Source organism: Dioscorea cayenensis, chromosome 18, assembly GCF_009730915.1.
Source record: "Dioscorea cayenensis subsp. rotundata cultivar TDr96_F1 chromosome 18, TDr96_F1_v2_PseudoChromosome.rev07_lg8_w22 25.fasta, whole genome shotgun sequence".
NCBI lineage: Eukaryota > Viridiplantae > Streptophyta > Magnoliopsida > Dioscoreales > Dioscoreaceae > Dioscorea > Dioscorea cayenensis.
In genome coordinates, this window is record NC_052488.1 from 23,206,555 (window position 1) to 23,223,444 (window position 16,890).

A 16,890-nucleotide genomic window follows, 5' to 3' on the forward strand; every position below is an offset into this window, starting at 1 on the left:
ATAGTTAGAAAGCAAATTAATTTTTATTCCTTTTCCTCAGTGGATCGATGTACCCCCCTCTCACCGGATTTATTACCCGACAACTTCACTTGCACTGCGTTATCCGTGCTATCCGAAAAGTGGGTTTCGTAGTCAGATGTGCTTGGTTACCTACATTCCCGAGTTCTTTATGGCAATAAAAGAGGGAATGAGCTAAGGGATGACCCTCCCACCGCCATCAACCTTCTCCCACCGGAACAAGAGTGGAGTCCATTGCTCATCTTCCCCTGCTCTTCCGAACATAAGCACTGAAAAGACTCACTAACCCATCTCAAGAGATCATCTATCTTTGACAATCAAGGCAAGTCTTGAGACGATGTTCCCGCTTCTCTTACTTTCAAAGATCGAGAAGAAACATAAGGACAATCGCTTCCCCAAATCTTTCCTCGATTCTTCTCTCCTCGTGGGCTTCCTCCAATCAGCCTCTCCATCCTTACTCCGCAACGTGGCAAAGCACTTTTGGGGCTCAGTGAGCACGCACGTGGCCATCCTCTCTTGTCTCGTCATCTTTTCTTCTCTGCTCTCGCCTTTCTCCTTTTGCTTACTCGATTTCAAAAACAATTTTTGGAAACAAATTGGGATATTAGGGTTTTTATGCCCCATTAATTAGTTATAACTTCCACAGCACCCTTTAAAAATCTCTTTTTCAAAAATAATCCCTCTCCTTTTTGAATATATATATTTTCCTCCTTTATATTTTTATATTTATAAACTTGAGAGACATCAAGAGATTTTCACTCCTTGGAGTGTTTTGCTTGTCGACTTCATAGGGACCCTCGGTCAACATATTCATTGTTGTACCACAATGTTGTACCTCGGCTCTGCTTTATCACCATCTTCAAACCCTCGAATCGAGGACTCTTCTTCTTCTCGGTACTTCACCTTTTCGAATCCACAATTTCTTGATTCACAATAGTCTTCCTCCCGACTTTTCTTTTTAATGATCGCTTCTTCATGTCCAATTATTCTTCCACTTTTTCAAGTCTTTCAATTTGTTGCACTTGGATCTTATGCGACCGCTTTCTCCACAATGAAAGCATGTAGTGCACTTCACTTTTTAGGTTCTTCCCTTGCTTTGACTTGTTTTTTTCTTTAACGCTTTGTTGGGCAATCGACTTGACAAACACAACTCCCGAGTCTTCCTGCCTCGACACTTGAGCTTTCTCCATATACCCAATACCATGTTCGGGTCTTTTACTAGTTCTTCCAACCGAAAGAATCTCGCCAAGCTTGGCAAGCACTCTTGCTCATAGAGTCCAAGGTCTTCTCAAAGATCGAACGCCTTTTTTACATATACTCAACTCTTCCTCCAAGCATTGGTTTTGTAACATTATATCATTAAATCTGTTCATTATGAGTTTATAGCTTGTGAGAAGATCATTTTCGTTACTTTCATCGTATTCACCCGGCCGGGCCAAATTGAATGTTATAGCCGATAGTCAGAACATATTCTCGCAACAGCGTAGATCCATTCATCACGAGCAGAAAGGACGATGATGGTTGCTCGTGACTTCCTTCATCATCTTCTTCAAGCATTACTATCCGACTCATCACTCCATCTAGCATTCAGATGATTTTCCTTTCTTTCTCGAGAGATTAGCACACTCGGGCTTGATAGCCCAAAAGCCTCCACATTCTCTACACTTGATCTTCATGAGATCCATCTTCAATTTCATCCTTTTTGTGATGATCTTTCAACTTCTTCCTTTTCTTTATTTAGACCATCTTTTTCTTTTGAAATTTCTGCCTTGCTGTCTCAGATCTTCTAAGCATGTCAGCGATCTTCTTGACAAGAAAACAATTTCTCTATCCTCTTCGTCTTCATCTTCCTGTTATAACACTGTAGTAACTCCTTCCCTGCTTTTATCGCTTCAACCTTCAAGGCTATATCTTCTATTCTTCTTCGGGATTAAGGTTCATCTCTATATGCTTGCAATAGACCCCATCACTCATCCGCTTCATAGTTGAAATATCTCGCTTCTTCTATCGTCGAAATTTTTGCATCAAATCTTCTTGGGAGTGATCTAAGAGTCTTCCTCGACTAGCTTTTTATCCGAGTACTCCTTGCTCGAAGTCGGTAGGCTTCGATTTGCAATGTCCCATCAATTTGGCATCAACATGGCTATCGCCTCATCTTCTCCCATCCCCGAGATTTTTCGAACATAGTTGCTAACATTTGAAGTTCGATTCTCTTACCAAGTTGGTACCTTCATGTATGATTCAAGAATCTCCCAAGCTTTCTGGCACTCTCGCATGTCAGCAATATACTTGAACCGGTTCTCATCAACACCCCCAAAAATCGTATTGAGAGCTTTTTTCATTAGCATTAGCTTCATGCATATCTTCGACTACTCCAACGCCTTTTTCTTCTTCACGATCACGCTCGCTCTTCATCAACTAGAGTAGGAGGAGACCATCCCTCTTCTACGACAATCCATGCACTCTCATCAACGGACTTGATAAACGCTTCATGCGCTGCCTTCCAATATGGATAATCGATCCATTTAGCAACGGTGGTCGCGCGACTAAGCTCCTTCTTTTCCCAGCCATCAATGGAACTTGTTAGGACCTTGCCGACTTTGAAACCAAAGTGAAAAACGGCGACCAAGGCTCTGATACCACTTGAGAGTTCCTCCGGTGTGGTTTGTGGATATTAAGTATCACTTAAGCACTCATAGAAGTCTCACACAAACCAATAAAGAAAACACACAAACAAACACAAAGAGACACACAACGCTGGTAACCTGCGGGCTCGGCCCACTCGCCCATCGCCCTGGGGCCAAGCCCCGGAGATAAACAATCCACTAAAAAGAGGTAAAAATAGATGAGTACAAAACACTCGTACACCACACTCTCAACAATTAAGATCACTATCCTCTCTCCAGATTGTCTGGTGCTCACACACTCTCCTCAAAGAGTCACTCAAGAGTCACACCTTACAATCTACGAGCAAGGTAACTTATATAGACGCCTCAACGTCCCAAATATAAGACATACTCTCTTTAGAATCTCCGCTGCTACTAATTTAAAAACCCGTCAGAAATTAGTCAGTCAGAACCCCTGTCTGTAACATAAGTCGCAATACATGTCTCGATCGCTGACTGACCGAAGTTCGTTACATTGCTGGACGACCTCAGACCCATCAACCTCTCGGTCATGCTTAGTCCGAGTCGATCGATCCAAATCTCCCGATCCCCTGACCGCCAAAGAACTCAGCCTACCTCCTCGCCCCTCATCACGCAGCCCCTCGCAAAGTGCACACGTCTTGTGCTGCTCTTCCATGAAACTTGAGCAAACTTAGTCTTCAATCCACCTAAATTTGGTCTTCAAAGATTCTCCAAACTTGATCTTCAATTCACCCAAGTTTGGTCCTCAAATCTCACCGATTACTAGACTTCAATGATTCTTCAAGTCATATCTTCAATTAATCTTCATTCACACCATGAATAGATCTTTCCTTAATTAAGCTCCACCATATTTAGTCTTCAATCAAATCATCTAAATATGAGTCTGATATGATCTTGTCTTCAAATGTAACGCATTGCTCAAAAATAACTTCACCAAGATCTTTTAAGATAGCTTCACCACGATCTTTCAAGATATTTTCGCTCCATGTTAGAGACTTACTAAAAATAGCTCCATCGAGATCTTCAAGATGTCATTTGCGTTTGCACTCCAAGTCTCCTCACATGTCACCACGTCTTTAGCACGCCACTTGGGTTCAGGTGTCAAATCATGCTAATAAATAGTGGTACAGACTAACACTTTATAAATTAATATTTATTATTTAAAAATATTTATTTCGTGTTTTATCGGCGCAAGCTCGCGATCAACAAAAACATCATAAACACTATTGAGACAAAAGTTACATCAAGAATAGTTATCTATCTATTTTGATATTATTTACTTAAGAATTCTAAGTTTTTAATGTTATTGGAACATTTTTCAGAATTGAAATTTGTTAATCCATAAAGCTAGCTTATGATTGTAAATTATGATAAATGTGTTACGTTTTTTAATAACATTATTGATTTTATTTTGTTTACGATATATTATCAGAAATCAATTTTTGAGAATTTATATAATTTATTAAAAAATATTCACTAAAATATATCATAAATAAGAAATATATCATAAAACAACATGATTATTTGTGACACTAAAAATATCACAAATGATATAATATTCGATTAAATGTGGCATTGTAAAAAATTAATTTATTGCATATTTTTTTAACAATTATGCATGTCACAAAGTGTTTAATTTTTTGTGGCATCTATATTTTTGTCACCTTAGTTGAATGATCAATGTATTTAATGACGAAAATTTTTTTATTAGTGAAAGATTTTCACCATCATGAAATTAGACTTTTATCACTAAATATTATATTTTTAAACAATATATAGTGACATTCAATATTTTTTATGACGCTATTCTATTAAAAAGGGCGACAAATATTTTTGTTATTTATTTTTTGAAAATCAAATGAGTGTCACAAAAGATAAAACTTTACTTCATATTTAGTGACAATTTATAACATTTTATGACAGCTTAGCACAATATTTTGTGATAAAAATGCATGTCATTAATGATTGTAAAAATATGTAACATATAACAATTTTGTCATGTAAAAAGTATTATTGTATGACGAACATGTAAATTGTCACATTAACTCTTTAGCAACGGGCAAAGGCGACAAAGTGTGTTGACGGTAAAAAAGTGTCACAAAATATTTTTGGTGACAAAAATATATTATTTTATGACATTATTGAATATGTCAATAATTGACGAATTTGTTGTAGTGTTCTGAACACCAAGTCATGTTATTTAGAAATTTTTGAGAGGGTATTTTTGAAATTTCCACTATACTAGGGTTCTTTTCTCTTATATATATATATATATATATTGGTCAAAATATCAAATGGTCTCTCTATTTTGTGTTTTTCATCTTTTTAGTCCTTTTTATATAAAATCCACTTTTTTGGTCCTCATATTTACACATTTATGTCCTTTTAATCCCTCCAATTGATGGATCTGCCATTTTAGTCCTTCCAGCTGATGAATTGGAGGGATAAAAAAAGACGAAAATATGTAAATACGAGGATAAAAAAGGACAGATTTTACAGCTAAAGGACGAAAATGTGCAAATACGAAGACCAAAAAAGCGGATTTTATATTAGAGGGACTAAAAGGGCGGAAAACGCAAAATAGAGGGACTATTTTGATATTTACACCATATATATTCCCTACATATATATATATATATATATATTCATCCTTGTAAAAAAAGTGCTTTTTTGGGGATTAAAAATAGTGAAATCAGCCCGCGGCCGTGGACGTAGCCCTAGTTTTAGGTGAACCATATAAATCTCTGTGTTTTTCCTTTTTATTTTGGTATAATTGCCATATAAGTCCCTGTAATTGTGTACTTTCTACCTTTTTAGTCCTTGTAATACTTTTAGGTACATTTAAGTTCTCATATTTGATCGAATTGGGACTTTCGAGTCCGAGGCGTAGATGGCGTTATCTTCGCCGTTTCTTTTAAGCTGGCTTGGTTTTAAATATTTGTTGTTAGGTTTAATTAAGTCCTTGTATTTGATCAAGTTGGGACTTTTTAGTCCCCCTATTTCGTAATAAAAAGTCACATTTGCAGTTAGGTCCAATTAAGTCCTCATATTTGATCGATTTGGGACTTTTTAGTCCCCCAATTTCATAATAAAAAAAGTCACATCATCGCAAAAGAAACGGCAAAGTTAACGCCATCTATGTCGCAGACTAAAAAGTCTCAACTCGATCAAATATGAGGACTTAAATGTACCTAAAAGTATTACAAGGACTAAAAGGGCAGAAAGTACACAATTACAGGGACCTGTACGGCAATTAAACCTTTTATTTTTGCTTGCTTTCTTTTATTCTTGCCTTTGTTTCTTAGTTCCTAACAACTAATATCATAGAGGTTTTGGTTTTGACTGGGAGCAATGGCAGATGAAGCAGGAAAGGCATCAGGAGTAGAAAAGTTTGATGGCACAAACTTCGTGTATGTGAGTATGCAGATTGAAGCCTATCTCTGCACGCAAAGAAATTACATCTACCCCTCTTGGGGATAAAACCTGAGATGATGAAGGCTGAGTATTGGGTTCTTCTTGATAGACAGGTACTAGGATTTATCAGATTAACTCTGTTAATATCTGTTGCACATAATATAAGGAGAAGCCCATAACAGATCTGATGAAGGCTTTGTCTGGTATGTATGAAAAGCCGTCGACAAAAAACAAGATGTATCTAATGAAGAAATTGTTCAATTTGAAGATGACAGAGAACACATCAGTAGCACAACACCTGAACAAGCTTAACACTATCAGAAATCAATTATCGTCAGTAGAAATTAATTTTGATGATAAGGTTTGTGCACTGATTGTTCTGGCTTATTTGCCAAATAGTTGGGAAGCAATGAGGATGGTAGTAAGCAATTCTATGGGAAAAGAAAAGCTCAAGTACAATGATACACGAGATCTAGTTTTAGCTGAGGAGATTCACAAGAAAGATGCAGGTGAAACTTAAAGATTGGTTTTGCTCTAAATCTTGAGATAAGAGGTAGAAACAATAACAAAAATTCAAATTGGGGCAGATCAAAATCCAAAAATTTCAATCAAAATAGAGGTAAATCTAGATCATGCCATCCTATATAATGCTGGAATTTTGGGAAAATAGGTCATTTCAGAAACCAATGTAAAAGCCCTAAACAGAAGAATGAAGATGATTCTGCTAATGCTATAACAGAAGAGATACATGATGCATTACTTCTTGCAATAGACAGTCCACTTGATGATTGGGTTTTGGACTCAGGAACTTCATTTCATACCACTCAACACCAAGAAATCCTACAAAATTACGCTACAGGTGATTTTGGGAAGGTGTATTTGGCTGATGGTTCAGCCTTGGATGTTGTAGGTGTGGGAGAAGTCAGGATATCGTCTCCCGATGGATCTATCCGGTCATTGGAGAAGGTTCAACATATTCTAGACTTGAGGAGGAATCTGATTTTTGTTGGACATCTTGATGATGAAGGGCATACAATCCTATTTGCTGGTGATACCTAGAAGGTTATAAAGGAAACCAGAGTATTAGCTTGTGGAAAAAATACTAGCACTCTATATATGACCTCATGTCCAAGAGATACAGTGATAGTTACTGAAGCAAGTACGGATGCAACCCTGCAGGCTTGGTTACATGAGTGAGAAAGAATTGAAGATATTATTGTCAAGAGGAAAGCTACCAGAAATAAGGTCTATTGATTTTGACATGTATGAAAGTTGCATCTTAGGAAAGCAGATGAAGGTGAGATTCTTGAAGACTGGCAGGACTCTGAAAGCTGAAAAATTAGAATTAATGCACACTGATTTGTGGGGACCTTCATTGGTTGCATCTCTTGGAGGTTCAAGGTACTACGTAACTTTTATCGATGACTCATTTAGAAAGGTGTGGGTTTATTTTTTGAAAAATAAATCAAATTTATTTAAGACTTTTAAGAAGTGGAGAGCCATGGTTGAGACATTAACAGGTTTGAAAATAAAATGCTTGAGATCAGATAATAGAGGGGAGTACATAGATGGAGGGTTCAGTGAGTATTGTGCTGCAAAAGGAATTAAGATGGAGAAGACTATTCCTAGGACACCACAACAGAATGGGGCGCAAAGCACATGAACAAAACTCTCAATGAGCGTGCTAGGTATATGAGGCTAAATGCTGGGTTGCCAAAAGTTTTTTGGGATGATGCTAATAGCACTGCAGCTTATCTAATAAATCAAGGACCATCAATTCCTCTAGAGTTTAGAATTCTTGAGGAGGTTTGGAGAGGTAAAGAAGTGAAGTTTTTGCATCTAAAAGTTTTTGGGTGTGTATCTTATGTTCACATTGATTCTGATGCTTGAAGTAAACTTGATGAAAAGTCTAAAAGATATTTTTTCATTGTCTATGGTGATGTGAAATTTGGTTATAGGTTTTAGGATGAACTAAACAAAAAAAAACATCAGAAGCAGAAATGTGATATTCAATGAACGGGCTATGTACAAGGACAGGTCAAATGTACTGTTAGATATCACAGATCAAAAGAAATCAGAGTTTATCAACTTAGACAAATTGACTGAAAGTACTATTCAAAAAATGAGTGAAGAAGATAAGGAGATTGAAGATTCACAGGTTGATTAGAGTACACCAGTAGCTGAAGTTCGCAGATCCTCCAAGAACATTAGACCTCCTCAACATTATTCACCATCACTAAATTATCTTCTGCTAACTGATGGTGGTGAACCTAAGTGTTATGATGAAGCTTTGCAAGATAAGAATCCAAGCAAGTGGGAGTTAGCCATGAAGGATGAGATAGATTCTTTGCTGAGGAATCAAACATGGGAACTGACTGAGTTACCAACAACTAAGAAGGCTTTGCACAACAAGTGGGTATACAGAATAAAGAATGAGCATGATGGTAGCAAATGATACAAGGCCAGATTAGTAGTTAAAGGGTTCCAATAGAATTGAAGAAGGGCATTGACCTAACAAAGATATTTTCTCCAGTTGTGAAGATATCAATGATTAGACTGGTGCTTGGATTTGTAGCTGTAGAGAAATTACATCTTGAACAGTTAGATGTGAAGATAGCATTTCTTCATGGTTATTTGGATGAAGACATTTACATGCTTCAACCAGAAGGTTTCGTTGTTCAGGAGCAAGAGAATCAAGTCTGTAAACTGAGAAAGAGCTTGTATGTCCTGAAACAAGCTCCAAGACAATGATACAAGAAATTTGATAGTTTTATGCATGAAATTAAGTTCAAGAGATGTGAAGCTGATCACTGTTGCTATATCAAGTTCTTTGACAAACCATATATGGTGTATGTAGATGATATGGTCATTACAGGGGCGTGTTGAACACTATTTTTTCTCATTTTCCTTGAGGTGCCTTTGACGTGGAAGAGGTGACAAGGCTCTTTGGATCAAAGGTATTAAAGCAACAGTAAGCATGATGATATGAGTTGTTTATGGAGTTATTTTTTTAACTTTTTGCAAATCCAGATCCCTCTCAAGATCCCTGAAAAACCTCAGTATGATGCCATGAACTGGAGGAGAAACATGTTTAGAAACATGATGGGCTTTTGTATACCTTTTAGCTAAATCCTTCATGGTCCAGCCAAAGTTGTCGAAATTGTAGATCTTTAAATTTAGACTATTGAGATATATTTTAATTAGCTTTAGATCTAATCCGTTGTGTTGTTTTTGTTTTTTTCAAGATGGGAGGTTAGGATGTTAAAAAAAAACAGGGATATGCATAAGCCTCCACTGAGCAAGCTGGGATGGGACCTGTGCACACATGGGTGCTGAGGCCACCCATACATAATCACTACTTACACTTTTGGAATGTGCCATCACCCATTATTCTAATTCTCATCTCTTGTAAAGGATTCTAATAAGGATCTGACTATCAATAGACCACTAGTACGTTAGTGATCTGTCTGTGTTGTTAATTAGGAGTTTTGGTATTGATTTATGAGCTAATATATGTTCTTCATTAATTGGACACAATGTCACAGAGTTTGTGTATGTTTGTTACTTGCTTTTTGACACATATATGAGAACCGGCCTTTCTTGTGATGGATTCTAATTAGTTGTTTATAGATCCAAATTAAAGCTAATATTTTCCATTAAATTTTCCTAAGTTTTGCTAAAATTGAATGTGGGATTTTCTCTTCAAGATTTAAGAATACTTTTCAACATCTCTAAGCTGCTGGATAGACTATTTTAAGTTCCAGCGGGGTGTGGTTAGTTTATCATATTAGACAAATTGAATGTTTTAATAGTTAATGATAGATTTTATAAGAGTGTAATGGAAAAAAGGTCCTTGGAATATTAAAGTAGTGATTTGTCTTGCCTTCACATTACTCTCCCTTTCTAGCAGTAGGAATTTGTTGATCACTTGTCAAATTTCACATTTAAAAATTATTTCCGTTTTCATTTTTATACATACATTTTATAAAATATTTACATGTGGTTATATGTGGAAGGGGAATTAGGAAAAAAAAAAATCATGCTTGAATATAGTTTTAAAAATAATATTTTTTTAAATAAATAAGTTTTAAACAAATAAAAACACTATAGGTTTTAAAAGATGTGTAGCAGTACATGCTATTTATTAGTGATAATCATAATAATTTTTAAAAATTAATAAAAAATAATATATTTTTTTCTAAATCAATAGTATTTTATTTAAAATAATGGGTTAAAAAGCAGAAAAGTAACTTTATTTGATGTGTTTTAAATTGTTCAATCAAATTGGGCATTTAGCACAAAGATAGTTTAAATACTATTTTGATAAATAACATGGTCATCAATGAAATAGCCATAAAATAATTTTTTTTGTTTGAATAATAGGTGACAAGTGATTGTTTTAATTAATAGAGTCCGGATATACAGTATAAAAATAATATAAGAATCCCGGATGAACAGTGTATGGATATTAAGAGGTGTCATGATCTCCCTTTTTACACTTTGGTGTCATACCATTGGGCTATCCAATGGTTGATAGCTATAAAACAATTATAATAAATACAAAAATAAATAAATAAATAAAGACTAAGTTGATTTTAATTCATAAACCATATTATTTTATTTATTTTATTTTTATATATATAAACTCATAAAAAAATACTATATATTTTACTATGTTATTACCTTAGAATTATCAAAGCCAAGGAAACCAACAATTTTTTTAAATTCAAGACTAAAATAAATTAATTTATATAATTAAACATTTAAATAAGATTTTTTATATTTTAAAATTAAGACAAATAATTATGAAAAAAAATTAAAAACTGATGATTTAAATAAAAATGAAAATATTTAAAAACAAATCCAGAGATAAATGACTGGTCAATGGTCATTATGTTTTTTGGCATATCTGTCAATGCTTTGATAAGTGCATGCATCACCATTTTTGGCTTATCAGGATGTGTTTCCCCAATCCGTGATTGATAATACGTAAATATAAATTTATTTATATGATAAAAAGTGATAAAGTTTTATAAGCATTAAAAAAGTATTGCATTGTGCATGCATGAATTTTGATGCGTTACTCTTATGGCCACAAACGTTTTAGACTTATAATGTTATGTCAAAACTTTTTTTTTTTTTAACACAAAACCAACATAAGTTCATTTTTGGGGCATGTGTAGCCATAATGGTCTATTTAAAGGTTGCTGATGTGAAGGCCAGCATGTCTTATTTAATCCATGAGAAAGCTTCCGTGGTAGTCTACTCATAAGTCATTGCACATCTTAAATACATCGACGTTGACTCACCACACTCTTCTCTTGTCCTAAGCCTCCTTGCCGAAACCCTCATTTCTTGAAATCCCTCTTCTCCTTTTTTGCCTGAAAGTCCTCATTTCACCTCCCAAGCTAGTCTCCCAGATCATTTAGCATTGAGCTTGGCTCATCACCCCGCCGTTTCTTCCTATCTGTCGATCACCACCACCTTGAAACCCTCAATGAAACCTCACTGAAAACCCCCATTGAAATCCCACTAAGACATCCCCTTGATTTCTTTGAGAAATCAGTTTTTCTTTTGATTCTTTGATAAAGAAGTAGTGTAAACCCCTTGGAGGTAACCTTCTCTTTGTTTTTTTTTAAAGTTAATAGAGAATGGTCATAAATAGTTTTATCTTTTTTTCTTGTAGGTAGCATAACCTCTCCAACATTCTTTCTCTTGTAGGTAATATATGTTGTTGCTTTCGATTTAATAGAGAATGGTAATATATAATCTATCTCTCCAACATTCTTTCTGTTAGGAAATTAATCTTCTGTATCTTCCATATTAAGAATAGAAGATTTGTATATACTATTGTAATCACTAATTTATAGTTAACAGCCTGATTTGTTGCTAATCAGTTACTGATTTGTAGGGATGCACAGATCTTTCTCTGTATATATATGTTCATCTTTATCAATGATAGTATATAATTCATTCTTCACTTTTACATGGTATCAGAGAGAGACTAAGATCCTGACTCATCATTGCTGCACTTTAATCTTTCGTGTAGCATCTTTTTTTCAATCATCATGGCCGGTGAAGATTTGCCTCCACCATCTTCTCATCCTGCTTATCCTGTCAAGAAAAGTGGCACTTTTGAAATTTCTGCAGATTCCTTGAAGGCAGATTTCTCAAATCCTTATTTCACTCACCACTCAGACAATCCAGGTATGATTCTAGTCTCCAAATCCTTGAATGGGGACAATTACTCTGGTTGGAAACGGGCTATGACGCTGGCCTTAAACTCCAAAAACAAACTCGGGTTCATTAATGGTTCTATCAAAGCTCCTTTAGAAGAAATTAATCCTGAAGGCTATGCTGTTTGGTCTCGGTGCAATGACCTGGTCCATTCTTGGATCATCAATACTCTTGATCCAGAAATTGCAGACAGTGTGATATATTATCCCACTGCTCATGAAGTTTGGGAGGATCTTCGTGAGCGATTCTCTCAAAGCAACGCACCTCGAATCTTTGAGATTCAACGAGATATAGCTTCTCTTCGACAAGAACAACTCTCTATCTCTGCTTACTATACCAAACTGAAGAGCTTATGGGATGAATTGGCCACATATTCAGATGCTTCATATGGAACACAAGCAGATCAACAAAAACTGATGCAATTCTTGATGGGTTTGAATGAGACTTATAATGCAATTAGATGTCAAATCCTCTTGATGAATCCTTTGCCCTCAATCCGACAAGCTTACTCACTAGTCACCCAAGAAGAAAAGCAGCGCATCCTCAGTTCGGTGATCTCACTCGGCGATTCAAGTACTAGCACCGCAACTATGGCAGCAATTCACAGCAAGACGACTCCTTCTACAACAATAAGAACTGAGCAACAATTACAAAGTTTTAATGGATCTCCTCCTCAAGCACGGGAATTCATAGGACGCCAAGATAAAGATCGACGTCATGGTTCCGGAAGAGGTCGCCCTATATGCAAATATTGTAGAGATTTGGGCCATTGGGCCCAAAAGTGTTTTAAGCTACATGGATATCCACCAGGCCACCCAAAATCAAAGAAGAATTTTAGCCAAAATTCAAATAGGGATATTCATTCGGCTAACCATGTTTCTGAGGCATCAAGCCAGCATGAAGGTAGGCCTGCAGTTGCTTTGTCTGAAGCCCAACTCAAACAGCTTTTGTCACTTCTCAATAATCAAGGTGAAGGCTCTAGTTCTAAAGCGAATGCAGTAACAAAGCCAGGTTTGTCCACTATCGCTTCCCACAATTGGATTATTGATAGTGGGGCGACAAACCACATTACTTCTTCATCTAAGTTATTGCACACGTATACAAATTGCTCATTATCACCGATGATTATTGCCTAGCGGAGAAAGGGCAAATATTGTTGCGAAAGGATCTTTGCCTCTAAATTCTGTATATTATCTACATGATGTGTTATATGTGCCTACATTCAAAGTCAACTTGATGTCCGTGAGTCAGTTGACTAGAGGCTTGAATTGTTTCGTGACGTTCTTTCCTTATTGGTGTATTTTACAGGATCTGGCTACGAGGAGGACGATTGGTTTGGGTAAACAATGTGACGGATTGTATTATTTGATGGCACTAGCAACAGATATCTCCTCATCCTCAAACCGATCAGTCTGCAATCTCACCATCTCACCCACCGACCTCTGGCATAATCAGCTTGGCCATGTCTCACCATCTCGTCTGAGGTTCCTTGCCAAGAAAGAACTTTTTGAATTTTTCTGTTGAGTCCAATAATGCTTGTCCTATTTGTCCTTTGGCTAAGCAAAGTCGTCTACCTTTCAATACCAGTATTATTTCTTCTATAAAACCTTTTGAGCTTATTCATTGTGACATTTGGGGTCGTTATCGCCACCCTTCTTTTTCTGGTGCTTATTACTTTCTTACCATTGTTGATGATTATACACGTTTTACATGGATTTTCTTGATGCGGCACAAAGATGAAGCACAATCTCTTTTAAAACGGTTTTTCAGTTATGTTCTCACTCAATTTGATTCTCGCATCAAAACTTTTCGAAGTGACAATGGTGGAGAATTTCTCTCACTTCGTTCTTTTTTTAATGATCACGGTGTCATCTTTCAACATTCTTGTGTTTACACACCTCAACAAAATGGGGTTGTGGAACGCAAACATCGTCACATATTACAAGTTGCTCGAGCTTTGAAATTCCAATCCCAACTCCCTACTCAATTCTAGGGAGAATGTGTTTTAACTGCTATCCATATCATCAATCGACTCCCTTCTCCTATTCTCTCTTTCAAAACTCCGTTTGAACTTCTTTACTCAAGGTCACCTTCTTTTTCTCATCTCCGTGTTTTTGGGTGTCTAGCCTATGCTACTAATGTCCATCCTTCCCATAAGTTTGACCATCGCTCTTTTCCTTCAATTTTCGTCGGCTATCCTGTCGGCCAAAAAGCTTACAAACTGTTTAATTTATCAACCAAAAAGTTTTTCATTAGCCGTGATGTCATATTCCATGAATCCATTTTTCCTTATAAGTTGACCAAGACCAATTCTACTATCACACCTTCCACTAATAATTCTGGCCCAATTCCTTTGGTGGCCCACGACACCATTGACCCAGCTTTCGAGTCCAATCCCTGCACTTCTTCTTCTCCTCTCCCAATCTCACCAGCTCCATCATCACCACAAGCCCCACCCATCCTTCACACTTATGCTCGTCGTCCAAAAATCTCAACTCCACCCATAATCACTCCGCCTCAGTCTCCTACAACCTCTCCTTCTCCCTCTCCTGCATCTCCGAATACTTCTTTCTCTCCTCCTGTCTCTGATTTCTCTCTCACTGAACTGTCTCTTCTTCCCTTTGACCCATCTACATCTAAACCCGAAGCTGCTCCCCTCCGTCGCTCCAGCCGCCACACCGGTCCTCCAGTAAAGCTCAATGATTACATTTGCTCACATGTTTGCTCTAATCAATCAACCTCCTTAACTCCAGGTCCGACCAAAGGTACCCACCATCCACTGGCCAATTATGTTTCATATCACCGCTATCTACCTGCACATCATTCTTTTGTTGCTCAAATTAGTCAACAAACAGAACCCAGTGGTTATTATGAGGTGCAGATTCATCTCGAGTGGCGAGCGGCCATGCAATCCGAATTGGAGGCTCTCCGAGTCAATGGCACTGGACTTTGATACCTCTTTCCTTCCGCAAGAAACCCATTGGCTGTCGTTGGGTCTACAAAAATCGAGCACAAATCTGATGGTTCCATTGACAAATACAAAGCACGATTAGTGGCCAAGGGTTTTACACAATTGGAGGGTGTGGATTATCAAGACACTTTCTCTCCTACTGCGAAACTTGTTTCAGTCCGCTGCTTGCTTGCTCTCGCCGCTACTCATGGTTGGTCTCTTCACCAACTCGATGTCAATAATGCCTTCCTCCATGGTGATCTTCATGAAGAAATTTATATGTCTCCACCGCCGGGGCTTCGAAGACAGGGGGAGGAACATTTATTTTGTCGGCTCCATAAATCTCTCTATGGTCTGAAATAGGCCTCGCGCCAGTGGTTCTCAAAATTCTCAGAGGCTATTCGATCATTTGGATATGTGCAATCCAAAGCCGACTATTCTTTGTTCACTAAAAGAGAAGGCAAGTCTTTAACTGCTATTCTAATTTATGTTGATGATATTCTGATTACTGGAAATGATCCAATTAGCATTGCTACAATTAAGAAATCTCTGCATGACCATTTCCGCCTCAAAGATCTTGGTGAATTAAAATACTTTCTTGGCATTGAAATTTCCTCATCTAGGAATGGAATCTTTGCTTCCCAACGCAAATATGCTCTAGAGATTATTAAGGATACAAGATTATTGGGTGCAGCCCCTGTTGATACTCCTATGGAGCGAGGTCTGAAATTATCTGATAATAGTGACTTGCTTAAAGATCCAGGCCAATATAGAAGATTAGTTGGGAGGTTGATATACCTTACTGTCACAGGACCAGATATCATGTATTCTGTTCATATTCTTAGCAGATTTATGCATCAACCTAGGAAGCTCCATATGGAGGCAGCCCTTCGAGTTGTTCGTTACTTAAAAGGCGCACCTGGTCAAGGCTTATTCTTCGCTTCAAAGAGTGATCTTAAACTTCGAGCTTATTGTGACTCGGATTGGGCAGGTTGCCCGATGACTAGGAGATCAACCACAGGATACTGTGTCTTTCTTGGCCCTTCATTGATTTCATGGAAATCAAAAGCGTCGAAAAACTGTCTACTTTCTTGATTTGAGCGAGAATCACGTGCAATGGCGGGGAGCTTCTATGTGAGTTATCTTGGGTTCGGTATTTGCTCAGAGATTTGGGAATCCTACAACAAGAACCTGCTGAATTGTATTGTGACAATAGAGCAGCATTACATATTGCAGCGAATCCAGTATTTCATGAACGTACAAGGCACATTGAAATGGATTGTTATTATATAAGAGATAAAATTCAAGATGGCTCCATAACAACAAAGTTTGTAAGATCTGCACATCAATTGGCAGATGTTCTAACCAAACCTCTGGGAAAAGAGATCTTTATTCCTATGGTTCACAAGTTGGGAGTACAAGATATCCACCGTCCAACTTGAGGAGGGGTGTTAGGAAATTAATCTTCCGTATCTTCCATATTAAGAATAGAAGATTTGTATATACTATTGTAATCACTAATTTATAGTTAACGACTGATTTGTTGCTAATCGATTCTTGATTTGTAGGGATGCCTGAGATCTTTCTCTGTATATATATGTTCATCTTTATCAATGATAGTAT